Below are 16,501 nucleotides of genomic sequence, written 5' to 3' on the forward strand. Positions count from 1 at the left end.
CGGGTTGCTGGCTCGCGGTCCCGCTCGTGGAGCATTTATGAAGGTGGGGTCAGTGACGTGAGGCCGGAGAATCTCCGCCCTTATAGTCACAGTTTTTTACTCTAGAAAAGGGCCTATTGTGTTATCAAAGCAGAGTGCACAAACTAATTAAAACAGAGATGGAATTTTAACAACAAATAATTGGACATTACAAAGTAGCAGAAGTAAACATGATTAAACTGGAAGAAACTCAGCCTGGATCTAACTACCTACATTGCTTGAATCTGTTCTATTGTATCTTACAATCTTTATTTTAAGTCTTAAATCAGAATACTTTCTCTGATTGTGACTTTAACAAGAACCTGAATTTAAGTATTGAGGGTAAAGATATGTTAGCTATTTTACCCATTATTTTAACTCTGTAATCTCATGGTACTATTTTATTTGCTGTTAGAAACATATACTTATATTGAAAAATTCTTCATTATCTTGTTGAGTTCTTTCCGATACCTGCATAACCTTCTTAGTGCTATTGAGTAAAAAAAAATTCCTATTAAACAAGTTAACCATGTGTTAAACATTGTGTGCAATCTGCTGCCAAATTATGGTACAAAGCACTTATTGTTATTTATTAGTAAGGGATTCAACCATCTTTGGCAAAAACACAAGAGATTGCAGCGGCTAGAATTTTGGTGATTGAGGTCAGGTTGCATTCATGAGTGTCTTGGGTCAAAATCTTGTTGGTGAACTACAGATTAAATGTGAATATTCCATAAATTATCTCTGATATTAGTTTCTTACCTTTTCTTTTGAATTCTGCATTGTCCATTAATTATCCTTCAGCTCACTACAGGTAACGATGATATCAATATTAGTGACACACAATCAACCTATCTGGAACTGAAAATTCTGTAAAAGAAATCTGATAATCTCAGATGTAAAATCTTTTGTCAAGATTTTAACTTATTGTTTCTTTTTCCCTCTCACTCCTTTAATCTAATCACTTTTTAAAATTCTCTTTATTTGACATGCGTGTGCCTGCAAATTGTATGTACCCCAATAGGAGATGCTTGATGTTCCGGTCATTGGCCCTTTACTGCCCCAGAGTCACTCAGGCCCATTGATGCACCATCAATAATCACAAAAGGCTGGAGTTGTGAAACTATCAGGTTTTTATTAACTAATGACTGGAACGACCTGTTCATTGGCAGATCAAAGCAAAAAGAAAGGGAGAGCATGCAAGGGCCGATGGGTAGGATCGGTCTCGGGAAGCATGTCCAGCCAGCAGCAGCCAATCATGGCATAACAGTAGTTTACCACACCTATGAATATCATAAGCCTTTAGCACTGGCTCTTTTCAGACACTGTGCTTAGCATGACTAGTGGCTCAATCATAAGACCATAAGACATAGGAATGGAATGAGACTATTCAGCCCATTGAGTCTGCCCCACCATTTAATCATGAGCTGATCATTTTCCCTCTCAGCCCCACAGCCCGGCCTTCTTCCCTTAACCTTTCAAGAACCTATTAATCTCTGTCTTAAATACACCTAATGACCTGGCTTCCATAACCACTTGTGGCACCAAATTCCACAGATGCCACCCTCCTGCTGAAGAAATTCCTCTGCATCTCTCTTCTAAGCAGACACACTTCAAACCTGGTTGTGCCTTCTTGTCCTAGACTCGCCTCCAAACAACCTTTCTATACCTACTCTGTCCATGTCTTTTAAAATTCAAAATGTTTCAATGAGGCCCCTCCTCTCCTAAATTCCAATGAATACAGGCCAAAATGTGTGAAATGCTCCTCATATGATAACTCTTTCATTGCTATTGGTGAAAAACCAAGGCCTAATTGTTTGAAGGCTGGGTGAAGGGGAGGGAAGTCAAGACCAGCTGTTTGAATAGTGGTAATAGGTTAAACAGTTGCAGTGGTTGGGATGACATGTCTAATCCTTGAGGTCTGGTGATTGAGAGTAATTTTGGGGGTTGAGGAATGACGAAAGATGCAAACTAAATCAATGGCTTACTTTGCAAACATTCTTTCTGTTACTGCACTAGTTAAACTTTGCTATCCCAGAAGTGCTCAACAAATGATAGTTCTTTTGGAAAAGAATTTAACTTCCTCCACAATGTCCCAAAAGGAGCACTGCACACCAATCAGTTATCAGGAAAGATTAAATATCTGGAGCATTGCAAAATGACTTTGAAATGTTCATCATTGCATTTACAAGGTAAAATCAATTTTCAATTGCATATTGCTGGATTGAACAACATTATGCAGTTGAATTTCTGGGAAAACATTCCTTTCTAAATCTCCTTGTTGGCCTTGTCCTATTCTGGATTCCAGACACCGGTTCTTACACTTATCACTTTCAGCTCTCACATTTTGCAACTTTGTGAGAAAAACGTTTAGAGCTGGAGGATGGAACAAATGATGTAATGACACTTATTATTCTAGCAAGATGTAACCCATATTACATGGACCTCGAGGCTTTAAGAGTTCCATTTATTTGCCTCACAGGAGAAATGCTTGAAGCACTTATCTCTGTGGTGTTGTGGTACCAAAGGAGATTGTGGAGGAGAAGTTCTTACCAATCTTCACTGATTGTGGTCTGAAGGTGAGGGAATCCATGGGGTGATAACTCCCAGGTCTTGGAGTTTGCTGATCACTTTTGAGGGGATGATGGTGTTAAATGTTGAACTGTAGTTGATAAAGAGCATCCTGATGTATGCATCTTTGCTGTCCAGGTATTCCATCCTTTGAAAAGAGCCAGTGAGATGGCATCCACTGAAGACCTGTTGCCATGATAGGCCAACTGGAATGGATCAGACAGGAGCTGATCTGCTTCATCACCAGCCTTTTAAAACATCACTGTTGATGTGAGTGCTACTGGTCGATGGTCATTTAGGCAGGTTACTACACTCTTCCTGCGCACCAGTACGATTGACACCTGTTTAAAACAGGTGGGGTCCACTCTCTGCTGGAGTGAGATGTTGAGGATATCCATGAATACATTGGGAAGTTGGTCAGTACTGGTTTTCATTATTCAGCTGGATATTTCATCCAGACCAGATGCTTTCCTTGGATTCACTCTCCTGTAGGCAGCCTGCATGTCATCTTCAGATACTGACAGTAGAGGAATCTCAGAGGACATGGGGTGAACAGTAGTGGTTCTTCCTTGTTCTAGTGGTCAAATCAGGCTTAGAAGGCATTGAGTTCATCTGGGAGTGGACCCCTGCCATGTCCTTCTGCACCCAATTTGGTTTTGAAGCAGGTTAGGTCATTTACGTCCTACCACAGGTGTCATGTATCCTTCGTTGTTTCCATTCTCATCTGGAATCTCCACTTCACCTGGGAGGTGGCTTCTTGTGGGTTGTACCTCTTCCTTGTGTAGTGTTCTGGATTTGCCTGTAATGTGGCTCTCAGCAGGCTCTGGATTTAATTGTTCATCTCAGCCTTCGGGTTGGGGAAAATCCTGAACAATTTGGTCGGGACACAGTTGTTTTGATCAAGTCTGCAATGGCCCTGGTGTTATCATTCAGATCTTCAGCTGCTATATTTTTTTAAATGAGTAATATTTGGAAGAGTTCTCCTTTCTTGAAAACAATTAAATTTCGTTTAAATGCACCAAGGGGCACATGCTTCATATATCATTGGAAGGTGACACTCTTCACAGTACAGCAACTCCTCACCACCGGATTGAGGTGTCAACCTGGGTCGCTTCCCCCATTTTACAGAGTTGGACTAAGTCAAGGGTACCTGCTGCAACAATTCAACAGGAAAACAAGAGACCAGAGAGAGATGCAAAAATAATAAAACAGCTCCTTAAATTGTATCAACTCCTCTTAAATTATATCATCCAGGGATCAATATCTTTGCAATATTGATCCAGCTAATTACTAAAAGCAGCAGAATTACTTTTTTAAAAATCCAGACTACAGATAATCATATTTTAAGAAAATATCTTTCTGCCTAAGTTGCATTGGATGGTGTGAAACCATGCAGAGAAGCAGGAATTTCCCCCCCCCCCTCCCTCCTGGCCAGAGTGTTTCCAGACAGTTGGATAATGACACAAAGAATGTTGGTGCTTCCTCCAGAGCTGGGACTAAGCTGGGAGGAGACCAGCAGTTCCAGCCAACGGCCGTGAAGCGGCTTTTTAATTGATCCCAGCTGCCTGCCAGTGAGATGAAAGTCATTCTGGCAGAGCGAGTCATAGCTCCCCAGGGAGGCTGGCTGTTGAGTATTGGACTGGCTCTCTCCCCACTCGCCTTGTCATTTGCTGCTGAGTTTGGGGGGAGGGAGTTGCGTGGAGTGAATGAGCACAGTTTGAAAAGCTCTTGCACAGAGAGACTGGGGTTCTCGCACGTCGCTGCGAGCCAAGCAGCGGAAGAAAGGAGATACAGACTGTTGACCAGGAATGTGACCACTGATGAATGGCAGGTAAGGCGGACAGACTGGAGAAGGCTTTCTGATTGCCAACGATCCATACACTGGCATAGGAGAGCTGGCCAGAAACACTCGGCAGTATTTGAATAAAGACTTCAGAATATTTTCTGAAATAAATCTTAATTGGCGAGCAGTTCAAGAGCATACTTTTACATGTCCTCAGCTCGGATTTCTTGCATGGGATCCTGGAGAAGTGGCCCTTGTGAAATGAGCTGCTTTCTCAAGAGATGCAGGGTGGTTCAATTGCTTTGCACATTTAAATTGCATGTTGCAGCCTTTTAAGTTTCATTTCAGATCTGTGAAATGACAGACTGGTGCAAGGAATGAGGTTGTGCTGAGCAACTAGAAAAATATTCACTCATTTTATAATTGGGACGATTATAGTGGGTGTGGTGTGTGTTACCCGTTTAAATTGCATGTTGTAACCTCTCAACAATATCATCTTTAAAAGGGCCTGATGCTCAATTGGAAGTCCCTTTAGCAACTGCACTCTCCTCCCTCCCACAAGCTGCAAGGTTGTGTAACTGAGGGTAGATTTTGGCACGAATGTGGTGACCTCCTTTTTCAAGTTGTCTGCAAGCATTGCGTTGAAGTTTACCCATGGTGAACTTGGTGTTGCACCTGTTGAACCATCCCACAATGAAAGCCCACACCTCCAGGGAAAGAGCAGGGAGAAATGGACGAAGGGTTCGGGGCCACGGGAAGGTGGAAGGGAAAGCGTGCTGGCGCTCGGGAGGCATTGAACCAGAAAAGCGGCTGAACCACTTATTATTAACATTGCTGAGAGATCCTTTGGCAAAAAAAAAAGCTGTGTTTAAACCCTGGAGCAGGATCTTGCTGATTCAATTATTCTTTCCCAGGGGTAGCAGTATGGTCTGGGAGATGTTATTTTTCAACAAGTTCCACCAATTTAACGAGCGATCTGAGACTGCACACTGAATGAAAGAGATTAATTCTGGCTGTGAATTGAGGCTGGGTCTGTCCCTGCGAGTTCCTCCCTGTAATTATCCATTGCACTGAATACAAGTTGAGACCTTCCTGTAAACAAACCTTTCCACTCAGACCTTGAGAGGCAAAAGGAAATTGTGTCATGTCATAAGAACAAGTGGAAAAAAATGTGTAGATTTTACAAATGTTGTAAAAAGGAAAGAAATAAACTGACAATGAGATGTGGTTGGATATTGCCATTTCAAGGAGAGGACTGATGATTATAGTTTGGAAATATTTAATTTGGTTGCTCTATTTATTGATTGAGACGAGATCCTTGCAGATGTAATGTGGGATAATTGAAGTGCTGGAGGATTTGAGTGAAATGGTTCATGGGGATCAAGGTTCAGTGAAGGGTAAACTATCCAACTACATCATGTGAAGTCCTCCCAACAGTGATATCAAGAAGTTTTTTTTAATGATGGGTGAGGGGAAACAGAATAAGAAACGTTAGCCCTGGATTTTTACTGCGTCACGTGCATAGTTTAACTTCACTACAAGATGGAAGTTTAATGGCCCTCCACTGGATGAAGCCAAGGCCATTTAAGTCCTGGGCTAAATGGTAATTTTCCCAACAGACTATTTGTGGGGGGGGGGGGGGGGGGGAGGAGCATGTTAAAATCTAGGAAACAGTTGCCAGAGAGTGAAGCGACAGGTTTGCGCAACCACTTATTAATTGACTCTTCAATCTTTTTAGTCCATCAATATGTAATAGAGGAAGTATGGCAGATTTTTGAGAAAATTCAAATTTTCCTTTATATTGCAAGGAGAAAGACTGCCTTTTTAAAATTTACACCTTAGCTATGCTTTACACAAATAAAAGCTAGCCACAAACCATGGACTTGCCACTTCAGAAATCATTTGAAGTTTTAGCTGAGTCCTGAGTTACCTCTCTGCTGTCCACATGTAGATTGTTGTAGGCATTTAACTGCATTCTTTGAAGCTAGGGAACATGTGCATTAAACTATCATAGATGGGATTGTACTTTTTGTGACTTTATTCAATTTTCTTTAGCTGTTTCAATGACTTCTCATCTAAGCCTGAATGTGGTAGGACCTCCCAGTTCAATAGTATTGTGACTAAGAATCGCCTGCTTCTGTGTTGCACTTCCATACCCTCCCAAGCTGACTTCTGAATAGCACGAGTTAAAAGTAGGGCTGCTCTGCCAGCACAATTTACAAAGATAAGGGAGGAAAATCAATTCTTGGTTGACATAATTAGGGCTGGGACAAATATTCCTGTCTGAATGAGTCCATGCTGTTTTTTCCAATCTATTTAATATACCAGATTATACAGGATGTGTTTGGCCACACCAAACAAGTTATCAATCCTCTCACATATTGAGCATTGTTCTTTGATTAGTCTAATTAATCTTCTGTAATTGACAAAAGACCAACAAACTTTTATAGGAACTGTTTTAAACCCCCACACACAGAGCTATAACACTGAGTAATCCATTGATTGTTGTATTTTTGTTAGAAGGCTGAGTAAACCCTCACACAACTTGTTTCTGTGAGTCCCTCCTGCATAGATTTGAATCAAATTCTCCCTACATGCTGCCAATTATTAAATTCTATGATTAAATATTCCTCATCCAAAAGAAAGCACACTTTTGTTCAGTGAAGTTGTTCAGTTGGTTAATAGATTTTTCAACATGATTTTAACTCCACAGGTGAGGGAAATGCTTGGTTTGTCTACTTGTCTGAATGCAGTTAATTGATGTTTTTTCAGGTCACTGAGCCAATCCTGTTGGCTTTGGTATTGACTTGATACTTGAAGAATAAATCGTACTGCTGATCCTGTTCCTTATTTACTGTTCCAATGCGATAAATCACTTTTGAGAAAAGGATAGACAGTAGTGTAGTGGTGCCATAGCTTACTGATTTTCTTCACATTAACTGTTTAGTCTTGCACTGTGTGCTCGGTGAGAAGAGAAACGTCTTGGTTATGGTCTAAAACTGCAGTAAAGAGAAAATGGCAAAAATGTCGAGCAAATGTTTGCGTAATTATTTTATCAATTTTGTGAAATATAAAAGTATCAGCACCTTTCACACATGGCCCTGCTTTAAAGGTTGGCAGTTTGGAAACCGAGCTTCTCTTTGGTTCATTCCCAGTGCAGAGTTGTTGCTGAGTTCACTGTGCCAATGGGCAATGAACCAATTTTAACTCTCCTTTGCAATGGAAATGGTTGTGTTTAATGTTTAAAACCCGGCTAATTGATTCTTGCAGTCTTTCTGTAGATATAGTGCCTCCCCTTGCTGTTTTATGGAAATTTTAATAATGTTGGCATCTAATAATTTTTAAAGCTATTAATAACCAGGATCAAAGCAAGAAGACTCACAGGTGCACACTGTGATTCAACTTGAATGAATGTTGGCACCCAAGCATTGCGTTTGCTGAAGAGAACCTTGCACTTTCATTTGAAATGAATAAGATGAGAGAAGTGTTTCAGATACTGCATCAGTAATGATCCCATCTTCCCTATAGCTTAATGTAAATGTGTGCTACCCTTTCAAAGTGCCACAAGATTATTTGATGAGTAATGTTGGCTTTCATCATTATTAGTGAAGCTAAACAATCCTATCTACCAAGCATAGATATTATGGATCTTTCTTATGGCTCTTACTGATGGTAAGAATCTTGTGTTGCTCTCTAACCATCAACAGACATAGTTAAAGGAGGTCTCCCCACCGGTTGTAGATGGATACTCCTGCTGGGGTCCAATTAAAAATGATAGGATTCCTGGAAAGGCATTGTTGGAAGTTAACTGGTTGACTTCAATGTTTTGTGGCTGTGGCCTGGAAGTAAAGGTGATGATAACCCACCTTAAGGACCAAAAAGTAGAAGTATGCCTTGTTCCCAAGGCTGAACCCGCTCCGACTGATGAAAAGGTAAGATGGTGAATATTTATGGATGGCAAAAATAACAGTAAATGTACTTTGAGCTTAAGAATCAATGAGACACTTCCAATGCTCACCTCTACTATTGCTTAAGTTTGCTGGGTCAGTGGAAGGCCAAGCTGCTTACATAATCTTGGCTCAGATTTCCTGAAGAGGCTGCAATCAATCTTGCCAATCTCGCATGGAGCTACTCTGGGTGTAAATGCTTAGACCACACTTCTTTCCCCAGCCTTGGTCTCTCCTCCTTCATCTCCTTCCCACCATCACCCCATCAAATCACTAACTGATTGCTAGCAGTTTCCTTTAAAACAGTCTTGCAGAATGCTGAACGAAAATAAGATGTATCCAGGCTCCAACTTGATTTGAACTGTCCTAACTTTCGCCAATGACTATTCGTACGTTTAAGACCTTCTTAAACCTAAACCAGATTTTTGATTCTATATGCTCCCTCTCCTTAAAGATGACAACTTTCAATTTTTTATCATTCTTTATCTGCTATTGGGAATCCTACATGATCAGCACCTATAATGCACTCTCCATTAATTTTTCTATTCACTCAGAATCATTCAATCTCTGCATGCCACAGGGGTACTCTTTGGTTAGTAAGGGATTACTCGGATGGTATGAGTGTGTGTGTGTGGGGGGTGGGGGGGGGGGAAACGGTTGAGAACCACTGGCCTAAATTTATTGGACTGAATCAATGCGGACTGGTTCATTTTTCCACACCCACTGCTTGTGGTGCTTACTGAACTGTTTGGACTAAGGCAGTGGTTCTCCGTTTGTGCCCACTCTCAAGCATTTTAAGTAATCCCTTATTAACCACAGAACACCATTAGTAAAAGATTACTTAAGGTGGTATGTGATTGGGGTTGGTGGGAGGGGAGGGGGGGGAGGGAAAGAGGTTGAGAACCACTGCATGAAGGTATTTATGATAGAGGGTCAGCTGGAAAAGCTGCAGTGAGTTTTGATGATCATAGAGATTTTAAAACCATTTCAACTAGACTTTGATTGACAAAACTACAGATGCAACTACCAAGTTTAAAAACTTAATTCATCATTTTCAAGCATAGAGAAAACAATTGAGATCTTTTGGCTTATTTTCATTTGATGTAAATGTTTTTAATCTGATTAGATGGACTCACTCTTCCAGATGAGATTAGTTTTGTGTGTGTGTGTGTGTGTGTGTGTGTGTGTGTGTGTGTGTGTGTGTGTGTGTGTGTGTGTGTGTGTGTGTGTGTGTGTGTGTGTGTGTGTGTGTGTGTGTGTGTGTGTGTGTGTGTGTGTGTGTGTGTGTGTGTGTGTGTGTGTGTGTGTGTGTGTGTGTGTGTGTGTGTGTGTGTGTGTGTGGGGGGGGGGAGATCTTTGAAGTTTTTTCTGTTGGACAGGGGACTGAGTTTCTACTGTTTGTCGTTTGATCTTGATTGATATTTATACATGTGATATTGTATTTTCAGTTTTGTTCCCTTGCACTGTATTTATTATTAAAACTAATAAAATGAAAAAGGTGAAATCAATTGAAAACATTAAGAGAAATTAAAATTAGTTTACATCTTACCTGAATTACTTACTAATCACGGTCAGCAAGCCCACTCAAATGAATGGATTAATTCTGCTTGTATCTGCCAATAGTGTATGGCTCTGGTTCACTGCTGGACACACTGGCAAGTTGAGCAGGAGGTGGTATAACATAACAATTTACAGCACGGAAACAGGCCATTAGGCCCTTCTAGTCTGCACCGAACCAAACACCCCTCTCTAGTCCCACCTCCCTATACAATGCCCATAACCCTCCATCTTCTTCTCATCCATATACCTGTCCAACCTTTTCTTAAATAATACAATTGACTCCGCCGCCACTATTTCTCCCGGAAGCTCATTCCACACGTCTACCACTCTCTGAGTAAAGAAGTTCCCCCTCATGTTACCTCTAAACCTCTGCCCCTTAATTCTTAACTCATGTCCTCTTGTTTTAATCTTTCCTCCTCTTTATCAGCAATGCTGTATCAGCATTTGACCAACTCTTCAATTCTCATGTTTCAGCATGCAATGGCAGAGGTTGGAGGCAAGTTCTCTGCTTGTCTGTTAACATTCTCAACCCATTCTGTCTTCATGATCTCCCAAATTTTACAAATCATTGCCCAAATCATCACTCTTTATTCTTGACTACTTGCTCAGTGACAGCAATTATGGGTTAAAGAGCAGTGAATGTTTTGTTAGCTGTCTTTAATCTACATTTGGCCCTCTTTCTCTCTTTGCATTATTCATAAGTTTCAAGAGTTTACTTAAACCTTCATCCCTCTGTGGATTGTTGATTGGTTATTTGTGTTGTTATGGCCATGTGAAGCTCTTCAAGGATTTTTTTGACATTAAGGTACTACAAATTGATGTTGTGGGAATATGCTGAATAACTTGAGTACAATGATATTTACACTCTACCTACATGGACATTTAATCAAAATTCACTGGCTGTAGTTGAGATAGAAGCTTCGGTTGATTCTTTCCTGTTCCCAAGGCCACAATAGCCAATTTAGCATCACTTCATCCACTCTTGCTAATGAGAACGTTAACTATATGTAAGAATCAAATCCTCCTATTTTGAGGGCTGTGTTGCGCAGGTCATCTGAAAATGATTTTTTTCTGTTAATCTAAAATTTTATTTTAGACAGTCAAAATTTCTGAAGCACATTATTGGGCTCTCACAGACTTCGTTAAAATCCACGCAGTTATTCAGAAGTCATTCAGGGATGTACAACCCACCACTATGTTAAGCTTAAGTGTTATTAAATGTCACAACGAATCAATTTAAAGCCAAGCCTTTTTCAGAAATAGAAAAGGAATTTATTAGAAGCAGCCATGTAGAAAAATCTGTTATCTTGACTATTCTAGCTGTGGATCTGTGCCCTCGGATACTCCACCAGCAATGCAGTTAGAGATCAAACTTCTGATAAGCGATATATCTGAAGTCCCATTAATAACCTGCTCTATTGTTATCCTTCACGTTTCCAAAGATGCTGGCATTGGATTGTTGAATTAAAAAAAACAGCTGAGCTGCAAAGAGGTTTAGACATTCATTGAGCTTGTTTTGAGTTTTCACAGCATCCCAGATAATTAGCTTTTCACTGTGATTTCCGGTAAAAATTATAGCAATAAATTGGTAACGGCTCTAAGGAAATTCGCATCCACCTATTGCCTTTTCTGGGTACGCGGTGCAGCTGGCAACAGTGTAATGTTTTTTCATGTATGAGTTTGTGTTGACATGTGGCGCGTAGCCGAGCACTTTCTGATCAGAACTGAGCTTGAAATGAAAAATTATTCTCCAGAATTTATTGTTCATTCATTTTTCATCAGCATTATGCTTGTCAGCCCATATATCAGACTGATAATCCATCAATTGAAGCCCACCATTAACCATATAACCATTTACGGAGCGGAAACAGGCCATGTCGCCTTTTGAGTCCGCACCGGTTCACGAGAACAACTCCACTAGCTCAAACCTCCCGCTCACTGCCATTAACCCTCCAACCCCCTCACCTCCATGTACACATCTAACCTCCTCACAATTCCGAGAATAACCAATAGTTGTTTTATATCAGAGGGAAAATCAAATTATATCAGGGTTAATGATGGAAGACGACTCATAATTGTACGTGCTTGATTGCTTTTATTCTGAATATTTGGAAATTATGGTAAATACTTTGTCTTACAAACTAGGACATCGTGTAGTAAATCTACTGTTATCAACAACTTCAAGTGAATGAGTGGAAAATAATAAGTTGCTCCCCATTGCCAGCACATGGTGGTTATTTTCGCAAAGATTGTTTTGTGGTTTTCTACTTGATGTATCGTGATTACTTTCAGCCTTTTCTAGGATAACTTTCCAACACAGTGACTGATTCCCAGTGTAATGATATCAACAACCCCAAGCTTGGATGATCCAAAATGGTGTCTCATAATTTGAGTAGCCAGACATCCGTCAGAGGGATGTGTGTGCTGTTTTCTCAGTCTCACTTTGACTATGGGGGCTTCCTCTGGGTACTTCAGTTTTCTCTCAAGTCCCAAAGACATGGCGGTTCCTATGTTAATTGGTGACTGCAAATTGCTGCTAGTGTGTTGATGAGTGGTAGAATCTGGGGAGAGTAGGTGGATAGCTGAGGAAAGTAGAATGGGATGTGTAGAACTGTGAAAATGGTTATGTAGTGGTTGGTGCAGACTCTGTAGGAGAAGGAGCTGTATGCTTGGATGTTCACAGTAGCAAGTTGTCTTTCTATGCCCACAGGTGCTCCTGTCCAATCATGCTTCTTACTGATAACATTATGACAAAAGTGTATTGGCTATTCCAGATTAATCTCTCTGCAAAATTATACCCTTTTCATTATTATAAATAAAAAAGCTGATTGGAATTGAGTTGGGCATATAAATATGGAACACATGAAATTATGATGTATTTTAATTGACTGTGCTTTCTGAATCAATCTAATTTTTCTTTTGCTGTTGGTGTTCTTTACATGTTCAGTGATGCCATGAATATTCACTGGTGAATTGGTACTAGTGTTGTACTGAATGAAATCACACCATATTGCAACAGGATTATTGTTAGTTAGATAGCAGATCATGTTTGCAGATGACACAACAGTACTTGGCCTCATCAACAACAATAATAAATTGCACTACAGAGAAGAGGTGGAAAATTCCATGAAATGGTGCTAGAATGACAACCTGAGTCTCCACGTGGACAAGGAGATAATTGTGGACTTCGAACGGACCAATGTCAACCGCCCTCCGCTACACATTGCAGTTCAGTAGTGGAGAGAGCACCAAGTTCCTTGGAGTCCACTTAAGAAGTGACCTGTTCTGGGCAAACAATATCTCCTCACATGTCAGGAAGGCGGAACAGCAATTACACTTCCTGAAAAGACTAAAGTGGTCAAGGCTACCATACACCATCCCATCAACTTTCTGAAGGAGTTCTATTGAGATGTTATGGCAGGTTGAATCACAGTGTGGTACAATTGCTGTAGAGCACTGGATTGCTTTTGTGTGGAGGTCAATCCACGGGACCATAAGAGCAACAGAGAGGTTCACTGAGATCTCCCTCACCCCATTCATTGACCTGATCTACCAAGATCATTGTTTGAAGAGGATTCTCAAAATTGTTGGGGACTCCTATCACCTCATGCACAGCATCTTCCAGCTACCCCCATCAGGAAAGAGATACAGAAGTATCAGAGCTAGAGCCATCAGGGTGAGAGAGAGAGATTATTTCCGCTGCTGAGTGACTGAACTGTTCATACAAACCTTCTGAGATTGCTATTTATTCAACAATATTTATTTATTTTTGTGTATGTACACAAGTACTGCCTATGTATTGTGTTGTCTGTTTGTCTACATGTTTTCCACTGAGGACCGGAGAACGCTGATTTGTAAGGTTGTGCTTGTATCGGATGACAATACACTTGAGATTGGCAAAAAGCTGTGTAATTTGTGTATTTGTGGCCAGTGACAGCTCGGGCTAAATGAACAACAAATGTATTTTACTGGTATGTCAAGTAATCTTGTCTTGTGCAGACATTCCAGTTGAGTATAAATCAAAATTCAAAGATACTCCTATTGAACAGCCTTTCATTTAGTAATGTAGGCCTGCTGATGTTATGGATAAGTTAATGTAAGTTGTTTCACATATTAACAATTGCCCTGATGCCTTAATTATTAAGGCCTTACATTGGAATTTCAGTCGATGCAGCTCAGGAAGGCATTACATTCTAACATTGCTTCAGCTAAGCCAAAACAATGCCAAATGAAATCGGAGTGCAGTGGACATTGCTGGTTAGCTGAAGTGGAAGAAAGATCTGCTACATTTCCAACCATTAATCCTTATCTAGCAAGTAATACAGAACATTTACATGCTTGACCCAAGGTATGAACAAGGGGTGGTTCATAGGATTGCCTTGCTGTGGATGACTGAAAATGGCATCAGCCAGTTTAAGGTGAAATAACAGAACTGTCGTAACCCAAGAACCTGTCACACCACAGAAATCAGCCTAATGGCTTCAGAGTTGTCAAATATTAATACAATCTGACATAGACAACTTCATTATTTTGTAATGGGAGGGAGGTAAATAACTTGTGATTTGAGTACATTTGCTTCATCAATTAAAAAGAGTATGCTGGGAGGGAATTTGAAGCAGGGAAGTGATTCCTTTAAATTAAAGCTGCCTAATAATGCAGAAATTATTTCAAACAGGAATGTAAATAATTATTGCATTAATTTTGATTTAATTTTCTGTTCATAAGCTTGATTCGATCAGCAGAATATTTACCATTAATAAACATCCAGAAGAAACTAATATGGAATAATATATTCTATTGTAGATATTATCAATAGCAAACAGTCTTTGGTGCCTTCCAACTCTCCTCTGCACTTCATATTTATCCCTCTTGATATCTTTACATAGACTGAATTTAATTAAGAAGTCAAAGATCACATAATTGTGCAAAGGAAGCCCCATCTCGAGGCTGGGAACTTCCACAAAGTTCTGCTGCCCTAACATAGAACATCATAGCACAGTACAGGCCCTTCATCCCTCAATGTTGTGCCAATCTACATATTCCCACCAAAAGAAATATATAAAACCCTCTTAATCCTCTATTTTTCTTTCATCTGTGTGTCTGTCCTTGGGTGAAACCTGTGCCATCCAGAACAAGATTGAATGAATAGCCTTGGCCCATTTTTACTAATTTGCCAAACTAACCCGCTCTCAAATGAAACACTTCCTGTAGTTTTCCTGGCTCTGGATCTGTTACAAATTCCACCAACACCTCTTCAAATACCTGTACTTAATTTAATAACAATCAAACTCCAGAAATGTGTCCAGCTCATAGCAACACTATCAAATACTCAGTGGGAAAATGTAATGCATACTGTCCACTTAAGGTTATGAGCAAATTGATTTCTTTCCTTTTGAAAGCAATTTGAAGTAAGTTTTGATGTAGAAAACTCTACCCCCAGAGATTGTCTGTCATTTCAGCTGTCAAATCACGTTAACAAATCGCAGTGAAATCCAATTGTTACTGGAATAATGAATGCATCTGCAAAGTTCAGTGTGAAGATGGCTGGAAGTATATCACCTCATTTCACTTAAAACTTCTTGAAATTTTACTGACTCAGGAAATTAAACCGTGTCGAAAAGTATTTTGATATCAATGATAATAGTGAAGATACACCATCCATCTTGTGGGATGCCGCTAAAGCAATGATAAAGGGTAACCTGATTGAAATATCAGGTAGAATAAGAGCGAACCGGTCGAAGAAGCAGACTGAGAAAGTAAAATAAAGGTACTGGAGTCAGTACATAAAAATAACAATAAAAATGAAGAACTCCTAAACAAATAAAGACAAAAAAGACCTGAATTAGAGGAGCTCTTGACATACAAAGCTGAAAGGGCTCTGGGATTTTCAAATAAAAAAATATTGTGAGAAGGGAAACCGAGTTGGTGCCCTCTTGGCATTTCAGCTGCATGAAGATTTAGTTAATAGAGTGATCTCCAGAGTCTTTCATCCGGCCTCAAGGAAGTTAGTTTCACAACCATGAGAAATAGCAGAAGCATTTGGATCTTTTTATGAAGAAATGATAGAAATCTCCTGAAATCATAGACAAAGAGGGGAAGATGAGAACATTGTTTTCTAGATTAAATCTACCTGCCCTTTCCCAAGAAGAAATGTTTTTTTTCAAAAAAAGGCAGCATGTATAGAAGAACAGGAAATGAAGCTATTAATAACTGAAAGGGTAGTAAGTCCCCGGGAACTGATGGGATTATGAGAGAATTCTACAAGAGTTATTGGGAGTAGCTCTTCCCCAATTCTGGCTAAGGTCTATTGTGTCATTTTGGAAGGAAATCGTGGGCAAAAGCTATAATCTCTGTTATTCATAAAGATGGGATAAACCCCACTAAGTGTAAAGGTTATGGGACATTAAGTCTTTTATGTAATGATCAAAAGACATTTTGCACTATACTAACAGAATTCAGAAGGTTATAACATAGTTGTTACATCCTGATCAAACAGAATTTATACCTGGTAGACAGGTAGCCCAAAACATGACACATGTTCTTAACATTTTGTCATGTGCAAAAAATATCAGATAGCTATGATACTTAGTTTAGATGCGTAAAAGGCTTTTGATAGAGTAGG

At 39.9% G+C, this 16,501-nt stretch overlaps 1 protein-coding gene across 1 annotated transcript in view; it reads left to right on the plus strand.

Moving 5' to 3' along the window:
• Positions 1-4,289: 4,289 nt before the first annotated feature.
• The window catches only part of mid2 (midline 2), a 192,873-nt gene continuing 180,661 nt past the window's right edge, over positions 4,290-16,501 (plus strand). The window contains exon 1 of the mRNA XM_069893194.1: positions 4,290-4,420. The gene's annotated coding sequence lies outside the window, so the exon portion shown is untranslated. The remainder of the gene's footprint in view (positions 4,421-16,501) is intronic.

This window comes from Narcine bancroftii, chromosome 8 (genome assembly GCF_036971445.1).
Source record: "Narcine bancroftii isolate sNarBan1 chromosome 8, sNarBan1.hap1, whole genome shotgun sequence".
NCBI lineage: Eukaryota > Metazoa > Chordata > Chondrichthyes > Torpediniformes > Narcinidae > Narcine > Narcine bancroftii.